A 16,119-nucleotide genomic window follows, 5' to 3' on the forward strand; every position below is an offset into this window, starting at 1 on the left:
ATTTGCTTATGTTCATACTTTATCGCATATTTTTTAACTTACTTGCAAGTCCACAAATATATGTTGTTATTGTTACTCTACTTTCACATTTGTATTGAACATCCTAACATTTATTTTTGGTCATGCAATTAGTCACCATAGATAGTCCATAGTACAAGATGAGTAGACAGTTGATAGATGATGAGCTAAAATAGATTTTCAAGCATATGTCTCTAGATTAGATAGCATAATTAGGGATAGAGAAGATGCAGAATTATCTCGTTTAACGCATGGGCATTTTGTGTGGGCGCGCTCCCAAACATGTTGCAATCTCTAGCAAAGAGAATCAATGCTCTAACTTGGCCAAGAGGAAGGTAGGTTAGGTATGCCTTGCTCAACTAATGAAGTTGGTGGCTATGGTGGATGCTTTGAGAAGCCAACCACTTCCTCTTTGTGATACCAAAAGTGGTCCTAAAAATGCTACGGATATAAGTTGCTACAAGCCTAAGGTCAGTTGATACTCCTTGCTCCCATCATAGTTCTATAGAGGGTTGCTCTCAAGCTTACTACAAAGATACCGATGCAATGTCTCCCTATCCTTGATCGAGTGGATACCATCACTTGTTGGCATGGCTATACTTAGAAGATGGAAAAGTGGGAAATCATGTCAAGGTCCTTTACATACAATAGATTTTCTACGGTTGAGGCCGGCCTTGCTATGTGCATAGCCAATGGGCCAGGCAAGCTACTTAAACACCTAGGTGCCTGGGTGCACATGAAAAGAAAAATACCCTTGTGGATTGACTAGCATAGCAAGTTTTACTCGACTGTATTTTTTTAAACGATATTAATGTAAAATCAAAAAGCTAATAATATGTTATAATTACAAGATCGTATAAAAATATAATCACATCCTCATAATCCCTACTAAGAAGTTGATACAATTTTGGCCAATCGCTACCACAACAACAGGATAAAAAACGTCAATGGCTACCAGCCTACCACGACAAGAGCACAACCTCCGTTCATCGAAACAAAGTAATGTTTCATATTGCACAAGGAACTTTCAATCGTTCCCCACATAGGCAATTTGGTGAAATATAGGAAATTCTCCAATATTTCCTATGTACACAAGTACATATTCCCCATCTATAACTAGGAAATTGCATTCCCTACATCTTATAATAGGGAATATAGAGCATTCCCTACATTCCTTTGAAAGTCCCTACTTTCCCTACATTTTATAATAGGGAATATAGAGCATTCCCCACATTCCTTTGAAAATACCTACATAAGGAATTATAAGGATGACGCGATTAAAGGTACTTTATAGATGTATAACTTATAACAAGCCTACATAGATTTGGAAATCATATACTTTCTATAAGTTGTAGGTCGTCTTGTTTATGAGTTTATATATTTGTAACATACGTTTAAATAGTGCACAACATGATTATAAGCCATGTAGCTTTAACCATATTACTTAGTGAAAAGTTACACAGTATGAGAAATTTTCCTTGGAAAATATAGATTATTTAATACAATTCTTACAATCTACCTTGATGCATTTTATTAAATTTGAATCCTTTATTTATTGTTCATTGTAGCTCCTTAATATTGCAACCCTTTTTAATCAACTCGATTAATTTTGTTGGATTTGCAATATTGATGCCCACTTTTGCGTTGAGATTTGAAAAAGTAGAGCAAGTTTCATCTTGTGAATATGATTTGATAAACTAGACCAAGTTTGGATCTTGTGCCCAAAAGCTTCGTAAATCATTTGACAATTATTCCGCATAACTTCCATTTAGAGGGTCATCCAGTATGAGGTATTCCTATTTATGAAATAAAATAAATGTGTTGATGGTCTAGAATCAAGTTCTCATGCAAAGAATATGTGGTAAATTCTTATGTAGCACTTACTTTCACAAGTGTAAGTTAATATCTTATTAAAAAATTACTACATTCACTTCACATATGGCATCTTAAAGTCAGTATCTCATTGAGATGCAGAAAACTTAGTATACAATACTTGTTTTCATTAGGCAATACTACTAAGTATTAATATATCAATATGTACATCCTAGAATATATATTAATATTATCCCAAATATCAAGTGTAGAAACTCCATTGGATATCTAAAGAGTTATTTAAGGGGTCAAAATAGTTGACAGCTTTAAGATCAAAATTTGTTTAAAACTAAGGTGAAGATAAACAAAATGCATAGTTTTGTGATGGATAAAACTCTTGATAGTTAACCATGTACTAGTGTGAATATAAACTACTTAAAAATATCCAATTTACCAACAATATTTATCACTAAAAAAGTATAATTAAAAAACTACTAGATTTGGGATTTTTTTAAAAAGCACATGTTAATATTGAACCCAATTTTTGAAAATGAGTAGTTTTTTCATGATTTTTTAGGAAATCTCCTTGGGAGAAACATGCAACTTACCCAAAAGTTTTGCAACTATGCTAAAAACTCGAGTGTTGCTTGACCTATAGCGGCTCTATCATCCACTCACCATATTTACACTCAACATCGACTTGGGGGTTGATAGACTTACGTGATAAAACTAGCAACATCAACTACATGCTCAAGGGGAAACAATCTTCATATGAACTTTCCCTTTGTCCAATGGTGGAGTACTCTTACAGACATCTCACCTCCCTCAAAATCCCTTTTCAAGTTGTGAGGATATCTGACAAGTGCTACAACCCTAAGCCACCAACATAGATAATTAAACCCTCCTCCAAGAAGTAGTCTTAAATCTTTCTATCCAATGAGGATCCTTCTATTACCGAATCTAATGTTATTAGACTCAACTCAAACTCTAGATGATATCTTCCTTTTCTTAGGTTTTGTAAGCATGTAAGAACATTCTCAGTCAAAACACCCAGAACTAGTAGGTTGTTCTTGATTCTCACAATATTCTTCATGCAATCAATCCCTCAAGTAAAGAGTCATCACTCTCTTAATTCAAGATACTAATCTTTCTATTTTTTAAGAGTTGAACCAAAAGAAATTTTGGACATGGCAACAACTCAATAAGCCAACTAGTAGCTAGACATCACCACATGATATATATCACATTTGCCACATGAGGTATAGAGCATTGTATGCATCTCAAGGAAAGGACTATTCATTGTATGATCAAAAGATTGTTCCACATGAAGTCTCAAAGGCACCAAATTTTCTGCATATCTTAGCATTGACCTTTATAATTTGAAAAAAAGGTGCACCATATTCCATCACAACAAAACAAAACTCTCACATGTACTTTGTCATCGTATGTAGTAATGTAAACGTTTCCACTTTCAATAAGTTTCCAAAGAAGGCAAGATGAACCATCATAGGCATTATAGAGCTTCAATATCACCCTTATTATGACGAGTAAATTAAAATCATTCCAATCTTATGTATGATAGAAGAACACATATTTTAACATTTTTATGATAAAAGATAAAAATGATTTGACTCTTGTAGTAAAAGATTAATGGTCTAACATGCTCTCAAAATAAATGTGATGGACTATAGGTGTTAAGGCTTGAAGTTGATTCTCTCTTCTAGGCTTGAGTCTCAAGGGTTGTCTTCTCTGGTCTCTCACGTGCCTGTTCTTGCATATAAAATTTGGATGCTCTCTAAGTGGTCCACTCCTCCATGAATACAAGGCAACTCCTCCTCCAAATAATGATAGTTTCCTTCAAACTCATTGGCACCCTTGTAGCTTTATCTTTCCCTCTTTAAACTCGGCTATGTTGCTAAAAACCTAAGTTTACATATAATACCAAGTAGAGAGAGGAGTGGTTATAGAGGGGTCTACAGATTTGGATGGAGTGGTATGTGTTACTGAGCAGGGTAACAGTGGTAGAGGAGATCGACTACGCTGATGAAGGGTTGTAGCATGGTGGAGTTTTCCAAGGCTGCTCCATAAACTGTAGTCATTGCTATAGATACCCTACTTTTATGTAATAGGGAATTAAAGGTACAATGAGGATAAGATAAAGATGATGTTTATCACAATTCTCTATTTCTCAATTCAAGTTGATAATTATGGTTTCGAGGAGGTAAGGAAAAAGGTGATGATGACTATCACAGTGGTGATGAGGATAAGAAAAATGAAAACAACGAGGAACATATATTTAAATTGCAATTTGAGGCGGCTCCAGTTGACGAGAGAAAGGAAAGGCTTTTGTAAAGATTATTCAACCTTTGTTTTAATTTCATCCACGAGTCCCCCCCTTCACACCCAAAGAGACACATGCGTGGACAAAATACACAAGATATTACAATTCCACAATGCTCCATGCCAACCATTATCCCCTCCATTCCCATGCAAGCATTCGAGCTTATTTTCTTATAATCACATTTACAACATATGTCTTTTCTAGAAATTCCAAGTTTAAAAATTTTAATCTAACAGAGAGAGAGAGAGAGAGAGAGAGAGAGAGAGAACCTAGGTCCATCTTCTTCTTCTTCCTCTCTCTCACTCTCTCTCTCTCTCTCACTCTTTCTCTCTCTCTCTCTCTCTCTCACTCTTTCTCTCTCTCTCTCTCTCTCTTATTTTATCTCCCTCTCAAAGTGTGTGAAAAACTATGTTTGAAAAACTTTAAATTTAAAAAAACTTTTTAATGTTTAAATAAAGAAAAGTTTAATCTAACTGAGAGAGAGAGAGAGAGAGAAACTTTTGATTTAAAAAGAAGTTTGATTTAATTAAGAGAGAGAGAGAGAGAGAGAGAGAAAATCTATGCCCTACGCATGAGAGAGAGGGGGAAGGGGGGAGGAATTTAATTAAAAAGGGGAGAGGAAAAGAAAGAAAGAGATTATAAGAGAGAGAGAGGGGAGGGGGTTTTAATTTAAAAAAGGGAGGTGAGGGGGAAAGACTTTAATGAAAAAAGGGAGGGGAAGAGAAAATGAGATATTACACGTGAGAAAGAGAGGAGGGGAGGGGATATTGATTGAAGAAGAGAGGTTTGGAAAAGGGGGTAGGTTCGTGAAAAACCCTCTGGAAATAAATAATATAGTAGTAAGACATTAGACCTATATTTCTTCGAAATGTGATGCCCTCACAGCTCCATACAAAGGAATGGTTACAAATACATTACCCTTCCAATGAAACATAATAAACTTGGAAGAATTATTATATAACTTTCCAATCTCTCTTTTAAAATTAAAGGGGAGCTCTTCTAGACCTTTCAAATGAGAAGTTTGGTGACTCTTCAAATTTGAGGCCTGAAAAGGCCGTTTGAAGGAGTCCGCCTTTAAATTTGAAAAAAGAGTTTAGAAAGGTATGTAACAATTTTCTAAGTTTTGTACCTTTCATAAGAAAGCTAATATGTTTCTAACCCTTTCCTACATTACAAGAGATAAGCAAACTAATATGCACACTAATATAAATGTCAAAAAATATCCCTAGTATTCACTGCCACTATTTTTGCATGTACATACAAGTGCATGTATCAATGTTACACCAATGCAATTTAAAAATTTCCCAGTGCTTATATGGATATGTATTCCAACATTGGTAAAATATACCTATATATAGTTGGCAATTTCTCTTCTCTTTTCATCTGATACCATCAAGCTTGAAGGTAAGTCCACAAACCCTACATGATTTTTTAATTTTCCCTCTTCTTTGGGTCATTTGAGGTACACTAATGAACCTAAGGGTAATGTAGGTTATAAAGAGTAAAAGATTTATATTTTCTTGTGTATTTTTTGGTAGAGAGGGAGGGAGGGAGGGAGGGAGGGAGGGAGACAAAGAAATGAAAATAAATGCCTTATTAACATTTACAAGAGGCCAAAAATGATGGATGAAACCAATATTTATAACCAAAACATGCTAGTAGTAGTAATGCAAATGTACAAGAACTGTAAAAGGAGAAAGAAAATCTATATAGCCATACAAAAACTATATAGTCAAATCTATAATGAGTTTAACTGGCTCATATATGGGTGGCATGATTGAGGGGTATGATACCTTGCTTTAGCACAGTAATAACACTCCCCTGTATTCTCCTCTACATGTGTCATTGGTGCCTATGTTGAGGTCTGAGACACCTCAATTGGCCAAGCTAGACCACTCGATGTATCACAACCCCTTGTATAAGTATGAGCTATGCCTATGGCAATGTCAAGATGTCCTCAATGCCTCCATTAGGTGCAAAGTGGGGTAGGGACTACTTTGGGATCCTCTAGATACTCCTAAAGAAATCTATAAGGTGCATGTAGGTAGGACTATGGCGACCTAATGCTTTGCTCCTAAGTAGTGCCTCTCTAAAACGTGATATCTCTGGGAGAAAGAGGCCCAAATATCATTTGTTAGTATAATCCATGATCCTTGATAGTGGTCTAGACATCATTGGTCAATATAATCCATGATCCTCTTGATAGTGATCCAATTGCATCTTTGAATAAACAATGAAATCATCCTTAGATCTCATAGTATATTGTGAAATGGTAAATATAGTGCTCCTCAATCTATGACTCTAGTTGACATATGTGACATTGACTTTCCTATGGGGAGTGAATCTCTATACTAATCTCAATCTCTAATTGATGTGAGGAGGTTTGCAACTTGTCAATAGCACGAAAAGAAGATCCCAATAGAAAGCCACCTTCATCCCAAGATCCTATAGTGGTGCTATCCATGTCCTTTTGATATCTAACAGAGAGAGAGAGAGAGAGAGAGAGAGAGAAGCAAGAAGAGAGAGAAAAAAATATGTTTTTAAATCAATTAAAGGCACAAGGCATATAATAAAAAATTAAGTGGCTAGCTAGACGTTGCCAAAAGAACATAACAACGTCTCTCCATGGTTGGGAAACCTCTATACTCGAAAGTCCCAAAGCACCATTCTATACCTGGCTAGACTTTGTTAAAGTTCAAGATGTTGGGAAATCTTTAGACTTAAATCTACAAACTTGAAATATAAAGAAGACGTCATACCTTGCACAAGCTAAGGAGACTTTAAGAAAATGATTATAGCAATAAATAATGATTGAAAATGGAGCTATAAAGAAGAGGTTGAGAAATCTTTAGACTTAAATCTACAAAATTGAAATATAAAGAAGATGTCATAACTAGCACAACTTAAGGAGACTTCAAGAAAATGATTCTAGCAATAAATAATGATTGAAAATAACGGTGAGGTTAAGAATTCAACATCATGAATGGAAACCAAACTATATTTGTTACAATTTATTTCCTAAGAGAAGGACTAAAAGTTACCTATTCTTTTGGTTTCCCAAGCTATTTTTACTAGTAACATGTGGGATTAGTTATAACATTTTAATTTATTAAAATAAACAACCCAATCTAAAAACTTTAAGAGACTATATAATAAGCCTTAGGAGGAAACATTAAGAGACTTTTTAAAGTCATCATTAGCTAGGAGTTTCTCTTTAGATATTGGACATTAGCTAGGAGTCACCAAGGAGTGAGGGGGAGAGATTATGTATTTCATTAAATTCGAAAGGCGTTTAATGTGCTTTTAGGATGTATATGCAGGGTTGGTGGCAACGTTCATTTTTCCGCCATTTTGAGGGAGACTTGACCCTTCATTTTAAGGAACAAGACGTGTTATAACGCAACGTGACCTTCCCTTGCCATTCCGTTACAAGCATATGTTAATCCATCCCACCATATGCGGCCGACATTGATCACATTCGCATGATAATAATCCAGATTTCTCTCTGGTCTCATCTGGCTGCTGATGGGCCGTTGTTGATCGACGTCGCAGCCATTGTAGACAGCTGCAATACAGCACACTGTACTGCAGATTGTGACCATAGCTATTGCCTGATCGTGATTTAAGCCGCAGCTGCTTATAACAAGTACTTAGTATGCGCGTTGTGCTCCTAATCGACTACTGATCTGCCGTGCTGATCCTGATACTGATCTGGCCCTGTATAGTTGATCATACTCTGGTGCTGTAGTTGTTTTCGGTGATACTCTGTTGTAGTCGGTCCAGCTATAACTCCTCATAATCCTCTGCACCATATTTCTGTGTGCACTGTCGGCCGACTGTTCGACAAGAAGGAACTGATCGACACCGAAGTACTGTTCGACAAGAAGCTGCTGGATATTCTGTACTGCGCCACGCTGCATGTGCTCCTGATACTCTGCGCCTGTGCTCCTGATGATACTCTGGCACTAATGCTGTAGCCGATACAGCTTTACTGTAGGCGCTATTTTCGGTGATCCTGTCCGGCCACTATTCGGTCCAGTTACAACTCCTGATCCTCTGGCTCTAGCTCGTCCACACTCGACAGCCCCCGCACCCGGCGCAGGAACGTATAATTTCTTATTATACTCCCATATGTCATCGAATGGGTCATCTGTTTGATCAAGCGGTTCAGAGTTGATTCAGATCAGGTTTAGAGATCAATTAGTGATCGATAGGTTTGGTTGTAGCTTCTGTAGAGGAGGGGGTACTCATCGATTTGATTAGAGAAGCCAATATCGAACCTTCAGAGAAGCAATCGATAGCTTCAATAGCTTCAATAGCTTCAATAGTTGATCATTTCAAGGTTTAATTTTTTTTTATTTGATTGCGATGAATATAACTTTGTTTTAATAAGATATAACTTTGTTTTAATAAATTTCAATCATACAACAAATATTAATAGATTAGGAATGTCAAATGAATTAAGGGTAATAATTAGCACAATAGACTTGTGTAGATGAGTAATTAATGCAAAAGTCTAGTCTAGGAAACCTAGAAGGCCACACCTTCTAAAAAGTTTAATATGCTTCTTTAGAGCGCGCTAGTTAGGTTTGAAGTTTCAAACAAGAGATAAACAATTAGTAAGTGGATGACTATTTCAGGGCATTGTCTTTTATATGAGTGCAGAGAATGAAGATGTTAAACCACACGCAAAAGGGATAACTGTTGTGACGGACTACTAAGTCCCAGGGACACTACCTTCCTTTTTGTGTTTGGTTTGCCATCTCAAACTCTCTAGTATAATGCGATTTGTTTTTGTGTCTCTAATATTGAGATCACTTTAATTTATTCTAAGAATGCTTTAATACCTAGGATTATAGTAATGTCTCTAACAATGTATACAATGATTAGCTTTGATAAATATTTAATGTCTTTTTGCTGATCAAGCTAGTACAAGCATGAGGTCTCTTTCACAAATGCATGTATATTTTCTCTATCTTCATGTGCCTCTTTCTCTATTTATGTATTTCCTATCTATCTACCTAGATATCTTAAGTACAATCGCACAAGGCACATCTCACTTACAAGTCATTTAGTGTTGGGTGAGGGATCTATCATATCCTGAAGCTCCTAATAGCATAAGAGGTATTGTGAGCCAATAAAACATGATGTCACATATATAAAGTTATGCTTGATATTGCCTTGAGTAACTAGATTTACTCTTTCTAGGGTTGTAAAAAATCCTAGTATCTTCATTATAGACTTGAGATTTTAGTAGCTTCTTGTATACCCATCTTGTTAGAGACCTAATTTTATGCATCCTTCATCAATCCACTTTTTGTCTTTCTTGATTTTATGTAAATCTTTCATGGGATAATCTTCTTTTGTTCATATGGTGCCTACTCTTGGGTTACTAACTCTTCACATTCCTTACTTATCTATATCGTAAGTCAAGTTTTCCTCATCAAGTTTTCTATTTGGTGGAGTTTCCTAAACAATTCCACTTTTCTTGCATCTAATAATATGAGATACACTCGCTTTGAGATGTATCAACCTGCCCATGCGCATACAAAATAATAAATAAATATTCAACGCCTCAATAAATAGGCGCGACAAAATATAGGCGCCATGCCTAAGGTATGCGCCCATCAAAATATAAGTGATAACTTGAATACACGCTATCCTCCAATGCTTTCCTCTGCCACTGCTGCTATCTCTACACATCAACTGAAGCATTCACAATCGTTAGTAAAATAATACAATTAAACTGTTACAAATGAATACCTAGCAGTTGTCAGCTACATAAATAAATCAACTGGTTAGAAATCAATCCTAACCTTAATTTATTACGAGTGTGCACTCTAAACTCATAAACGTTTATTTATTTAATATGTATTTTGTGGAATCACCTGCTATGGAATCACCCATGTACACACTAAATTAATGAAATGCCCGAAAAGGATAGGCGTCCCCATCAACTTCTCGCACAAAAAATCCACTTTGTGTATGAGCCCCGGTCAACAAAGTTTACGGAATCCACCGTAAAACCTCACGGAATCCACCGTGAAATATGCCTCCTGGCATCATCAAAACAGGTGCACCAAATGGAGAACTACTAGGTCTAATCAATCCTCTATTTAGTAATTCCTCAGCTTGATTTTGAATTTCTTTTTGCTCTATCTGGTTATGCCTATATGGTGCTTTACAAGGTGGTTGTGTACCATGAATTAAATCTATTTTGTGGTCTTCAGGACGTGAAGGAGGTAATCCAAGTGGTAGATCTTATGCAAAACAGTCTTTAAATTGTGTAAGAAATTCTTTATGCCTAGGATGCATATGTTTTTCTTTAGCTTGCAGTTCATTCACCCAAATTAGATAAGATTTACTACTTTTGCGTAATGCACGTTTAGCTTGAGTATGAGAAAGTAGTGGAAAAGCATTAGATGCATGCATACCATACAATGTAATATGTTTTCCTTGAAAATGAATATTAATTGAATGCGTGGAATAATATATATCAGGATTATGCTGATGACGCCAAGACATACCTAAAATAATATCACTAGACTGTAATGGTACAACTAGAAAATTCCTTCTTTCAGTGTATTCACTAATTTGAATTTCTAAATCATGCACCTCTTGTGTTCCATTATACCTTATGCCTAAGAATGCTGCTTTAATGCGATAATGCATAGGAATAGTTTGTAATTTCAATTCTTTCACTAACTTTGCAAAAATAAAATCATATGTACTACCATCATCATGCAAAATGATCTTTTCTTTTCCATGCACTAAACATTTCATTGTCAACAAAGAATGTGGACTTAGCATACCTGGTAAAGTATCCGAAGGAGTAGGAATGTCATCTTCATCTTCTGTGACGTCAAGCATTTCTTCATGTTCTTCATCTTCCATTGCTCCAAGATAGTTGATATGGAGAGGTGGCTTCTTCGATTGGCAATTGGCTGCTAAATGTCCAGGTTGATGGCATTTGTAACACACTATAAGTTCGGCTTTAGATACATCGTTTGCAATGGCAGGAAGTCTAGGAATATTAGGATTTGGCTGTGAAGTTGGCTTAAGGTTTTGATTGGTATTTGATGGCAAAGCAGGTGGTTTTATCCAAGACTTACGGAAAGATGATGAATGAAATTGACCTTGATTGAATCTTCTAAAATTTGAATTGAATTTCTTAGTTCCATAGTTACCATTTGCTTGAAATTGTTGTGGACGCTTGTCTCTTCCTCAAAGCTTGTCTTCAGTGTCATGAGCTAAAGAAATTGCATCTTCAAGAGTTGCAAGCTTAAGCATATTGACTTCAGCATAGTAATGCCCAAGTAATCCCCACATATACTTGCGTTTGTGAGTCGCTTCAGGTACGTCTTCAAGCATGCGTAACTAGAGTAATGCATTCCAAAAGCGTTCGGTGTACTGAGGAATAGGCTCACAAACTCTTTGCTGAAGAAGGTCCCATTGCTTTATGACTTTTTCATGGAATTGTGGAGGAAGGAAATTCTGCATAAACTTCTTCTTGAAACTCTCCCAGGTAGTGGGACAATCTATGCTCTTACAAACCATGGCCCACCAAAGAGATGCTCTATCCACTAAATGATTAGTGACTCACTTGATTTTATCTTTTTCAGCATATGTTTCCTCATGAAAGTAATCATCAAACTAACAGATGAATGCAAGAACAGTTTTTCCATCTCGAGTGCCATTGAAAGTACGGAATTTGAAATTTCTTTTACTTATCTTTGTTTCTTTGCGGATAGATTAAGCTTCAAGAGTCGCATCGATGGTACGTTGGATAAGTTCTTCAGATTGTGTTTCCTCTTTGTCGGTAGTCGATCTTTGTAAATTGGTCAATTGAACTTGCAATGCTTTCCAGGCTTGTCATTCTTTGTCCAACTACATCATAATTAAATTCAACTTTTGCTCCATCGTAGGTTCAGGAAGATCGCCTTCAGCCATCAAATCATCCATATTTTGTTCCGTCATCCTGCAAAACTTCAAAAGACCTCACACTCTCAAAATCCAATTAGCGGGATGAGCATAGCTCAAGATCAGGTGTACAAGGCTTATATATTTGTGTGTGGCTTTCAGAGTCTTCGTCTTTGGTAATTACGGGATTTGAAATCTTTAAAAATTCTACGTTTTGTCCTTCTGCGTGTGTTGAAACTGGTTCAGTAAGTCTGCGTATACGAATAGTACCTTCCAGGGAACAACTTTGCAGTTCGGTACTTCTGCGCAAGAACAGTCCTTATAGGAGTTTTGAACACAAGTCAGTTTTGACTTCAGGTTACTTGCCAGACTTTCAACTTACGAAACTTGATCAACTTGGTAGATTTACGTGACTCATGACTTACAAAACTTGTAGGATAGGTAAATTTAAACTTGAGGAGTTAGAGAACCTTAGTAAACTTAGATTACTAAGAAGCTTTAAGCTTCTCAACCAGTCGTAAATTTTTAGGACATATTCATGTCCTCGACGGAATTTTTGCCGGCCAGCACGTCCTCTTGCCGTCGATTAATGATTTGTTGCTTGAAGCTTTTTAAAGCTTCTAGCTAACCTTTATAACTTTAAAACTGAATCTTTGAAGCTTAAGGAAATATATGGAAGTTACTCTTTTCTCTGTACAAAACGACTTAAAGAGAGGGATGTAGGAGTGGTCCTCCGCCGTTGCAGGCCGGTTCTTCACCATCAGAGGCTGGAAACAGAGGTTCTTGACTGCCAAGAATCCACCCGTATCGACCGTTCGCGATGAGATTGAACGTAGAGATCGATCGTTCCACGAGCTCCGCCTTTGCACAAGATGGGTAGCGATTGGAAGCTCTCGATCTCAGCTTCGCTCTGATACCAGTGGTGCGCAGATCGGATGATGTATGCTCGCGTAGTGAATGTCGGAAGGTCCCCAAGAACAAAAGAACTCTACTTTTTACAGAAAACTCAAGGTAAAAAGTATGCACGACATGAATAAGAGACCAATTGGGTGCAATCTTCCCCCATGCCTTGTGTGAGCACTCCACAAAGCATGTATTTTTTTGTATTAATCATCTTCAAGCTCAAATAATAGCCCAAATTACAAAATAGCACGCTTTTGGCTTTTGAGTTTGCTTTAGCACAAAATAGAAATAAAGCTAATGGGCGGGCACCCAAAGAGTCAGGCGTACCCAATACAATGTCCAAATACAAATGTCATAATCGTGCGCCCATGCGCATACAAAATAAGAAATAAATATCGAATGCCTCAATAAATAGGCGCGACAAAATATAGGCGCCATGCCTAAGGTATGCGCCCATCAAAATATAAGTGATAACTCGAATACACGCTATCCTCCAATGCTTTCCTTTGCCACTGCTGCTATCTCTACACATCAACTGAAGCATTCACAATTGTTAGTAAAATAATACAATTAAACCGACAAAAACGAATAACTAGCAGTCTTCAACTACATAAATAAATCAACTGGTTAAAAATAAATCCTAACCTTAATTTATTACGAGTGTGTACTCTAAACTCATAAATGTTTATTAATTTAATATGTATTTTGTAGAATCATTCGCTATGGAATCACCCATGTACACACTAAATTAATGAAACGCTTGAAAAGGATAAGCGTTCCCATCAGCTTCTCACACAAAAATCCACTTTGTGTATGAGCCCTGGTCAACAAAGTTTACGGAATCCACCGTAAAACCTCACGAAATCCATCGTGGCACAGAATCCACCATGAAATATGCCTCCTAGTATCACTCTGATCGCGAAGGACCGGCCTGAGGAAGCGGAGGACCACTTCTACATCTCTTCTATCAAGTCGTTTTTTTTTTCACAGTTACAGTAAGCTCCATATCTTAACAAGCTTAAAAGCTTAAGTTAAAGCTTAGCATGCTTTATTAGTAAGCTTTATAAACCTTACATCAACAAAAATTAGACGAATTGTGGCCGCGGTATGTCAGCGTAAATTTCGGCGCTGAAAAACAGACCCCCCCTCAAAAATTCATGGACTACCACTTAGAAGCTTAGTTACCTAAGCTACAAGTCACTAATCTTCCTAATCTATCAAGTCTTGCAAGTTTCATTACTCCGCAAGTTCACCAAGTCAGCACAGATCAAATCTCATTTACCTCAATAACTCCCATAAGGATTGTTCTTGCGCAGAAGCACTGAACTGCAAAGTTGTTCCCTGGAAGACTCTATTCGCATACTCAGACCTGTTGAACCAGTTTCAGCATATGCAGAAGGTCATACGCAGATTTTACGAAGATTTTAAATCCCGCAACCTCAAAAGTCGAAGACCATGAAAGCCAAACAAAAATCTATAAGCCTTGAACACCCAACTTTGAGCTATGCTCATCCTGCTAATTGGATTTTGAGAGTGTGAGGTCTTCTGAATTTTTGTAGGATGACGGAACAAAATATGGATGATTTAATGGTTAAAAGCGATCTTCCTGAACCTACGGTGGAACAAAAGTTGGATTTAATTATGATGCATTTGGATGAAGAACGAAGAGCCCAGCAAGCATTGTAAGTTCAATTGGCCAATTTACAAAGATCGTCTACCATCAAAGAGGGACCACAATCCGAGGATCTTATCCAACAAACCATCGATGCGTCTCTCGAAGCTCAATTCATCTGCAAAGAAACAAAGATAAGTAAAAGAAATTTCAAATTCCGTACTTTCAATGGCACTCGAGATGGAAAGACTGTTCTTGCATTCATCAGTCAGTTTGATGATTACTTTCATGAAGAGACATATGCTGAAAAAGATAAAATCAAGTGTGTCACTAATCATTTAGTGGATAGAGCATCTCTTTGGTGGACCGTGGTTCGTAAGAGCATAGATTGTCCCACTATCTGGGAGAGTTTCAAGAAGAAGTTTATGCAGAATTTCCTTCCTCCACAATTCCATGAAAAAGCCATAAAGCAATGGGACCTTCTTCAGCAAAGAGATCGTGAGTCTATTTCTTAGTATACCGAACGCTTTTGGAATACCTTACTCCAATTACGTATGCTTGAAGACGTACCTGAAGCAACTCACAAGCACAAGTATATGTTTGGATTACTTGGGCATTACTACGTTGAAGTCAATATGTTCAAGCCTGCAACTCTTGAAGATGCAATTTCTTTAGCTCATGACATTGAAGACAAGATTCGAGGAAGAGACAAGCGTCCACAACAATTTCAAGCAATTGGTAACTATGGAACTAAGAAATTCAATTCAAATTTTAGAAGATTCAATCAAAGTCGATTTCCTTCATCATCTTTCCGTAAGTCTTGGAAAAAACCACTTGCTTTGCCATCAAATACCAATCAAAATCCTAAGCCATCTTCACATGCAAATCCTAATATTCCTAGACTTCCTACCATTGCAAAAAATGTATCTAAAGACAAACCTATAGTGTGTTACAAATGCCATCAACCTGAACATCTAGCAGCCAATTGCCAATCAAAGAAGCCACCTGTCCATATCAACTATCTTGAAGCAATAGACGATGAAGAACATGAAGAAATGCCTGACTTTACGGAAGATGAGGATGACATTACTACTCCTTTGGATACTTTACCAGGTATGCCAACTCCACATTCTTTGTTGACAATGAAATGTTTAGTGCATGGAAAAGAAACAATTATTTTACATGATGATGGTAGTACATATGATTTTATTTCTGCAAAGTTAGTGAAAGAATTGAAATTACAAACTGTTCCTACGCATTATCTCATTAAAGCAGCATTCTTAGGCACAAGGTATAATGGAATACAAGAGGTGCATGATTTAGAAATTCAAATTGGTGAATATATTGAAAGAAGGAATTTTCTAGTTGTACCATTATAGTCCAGTGATATTATCTTAGGTATGCCTTGGTGTCATCAGCATAATCCTGACATAGATTATTCTACGCATTCAATTAAAATTCATTTTCAAGGAAAAAATATTACATTATATGGTATGCACGCATCTAATGCTTT

Source organism: Lygodium microphyllum, chromosome 27 (genome assembly GCF_053477565.2).
Source record: "Lygodium microphyllum isolate KBCC chromosome 27, Lygodium_microphyllum_v1.1.10, whole genome shotgun sequence".
Taxonomy (NCBI): domain Eukaryota; kingdom Viridiplantae; phylum Streptophyta; class Polypodiopsida; order Schizaeales; family Lygodiaceae; genus Lygodium; species Lygodium microphyllum.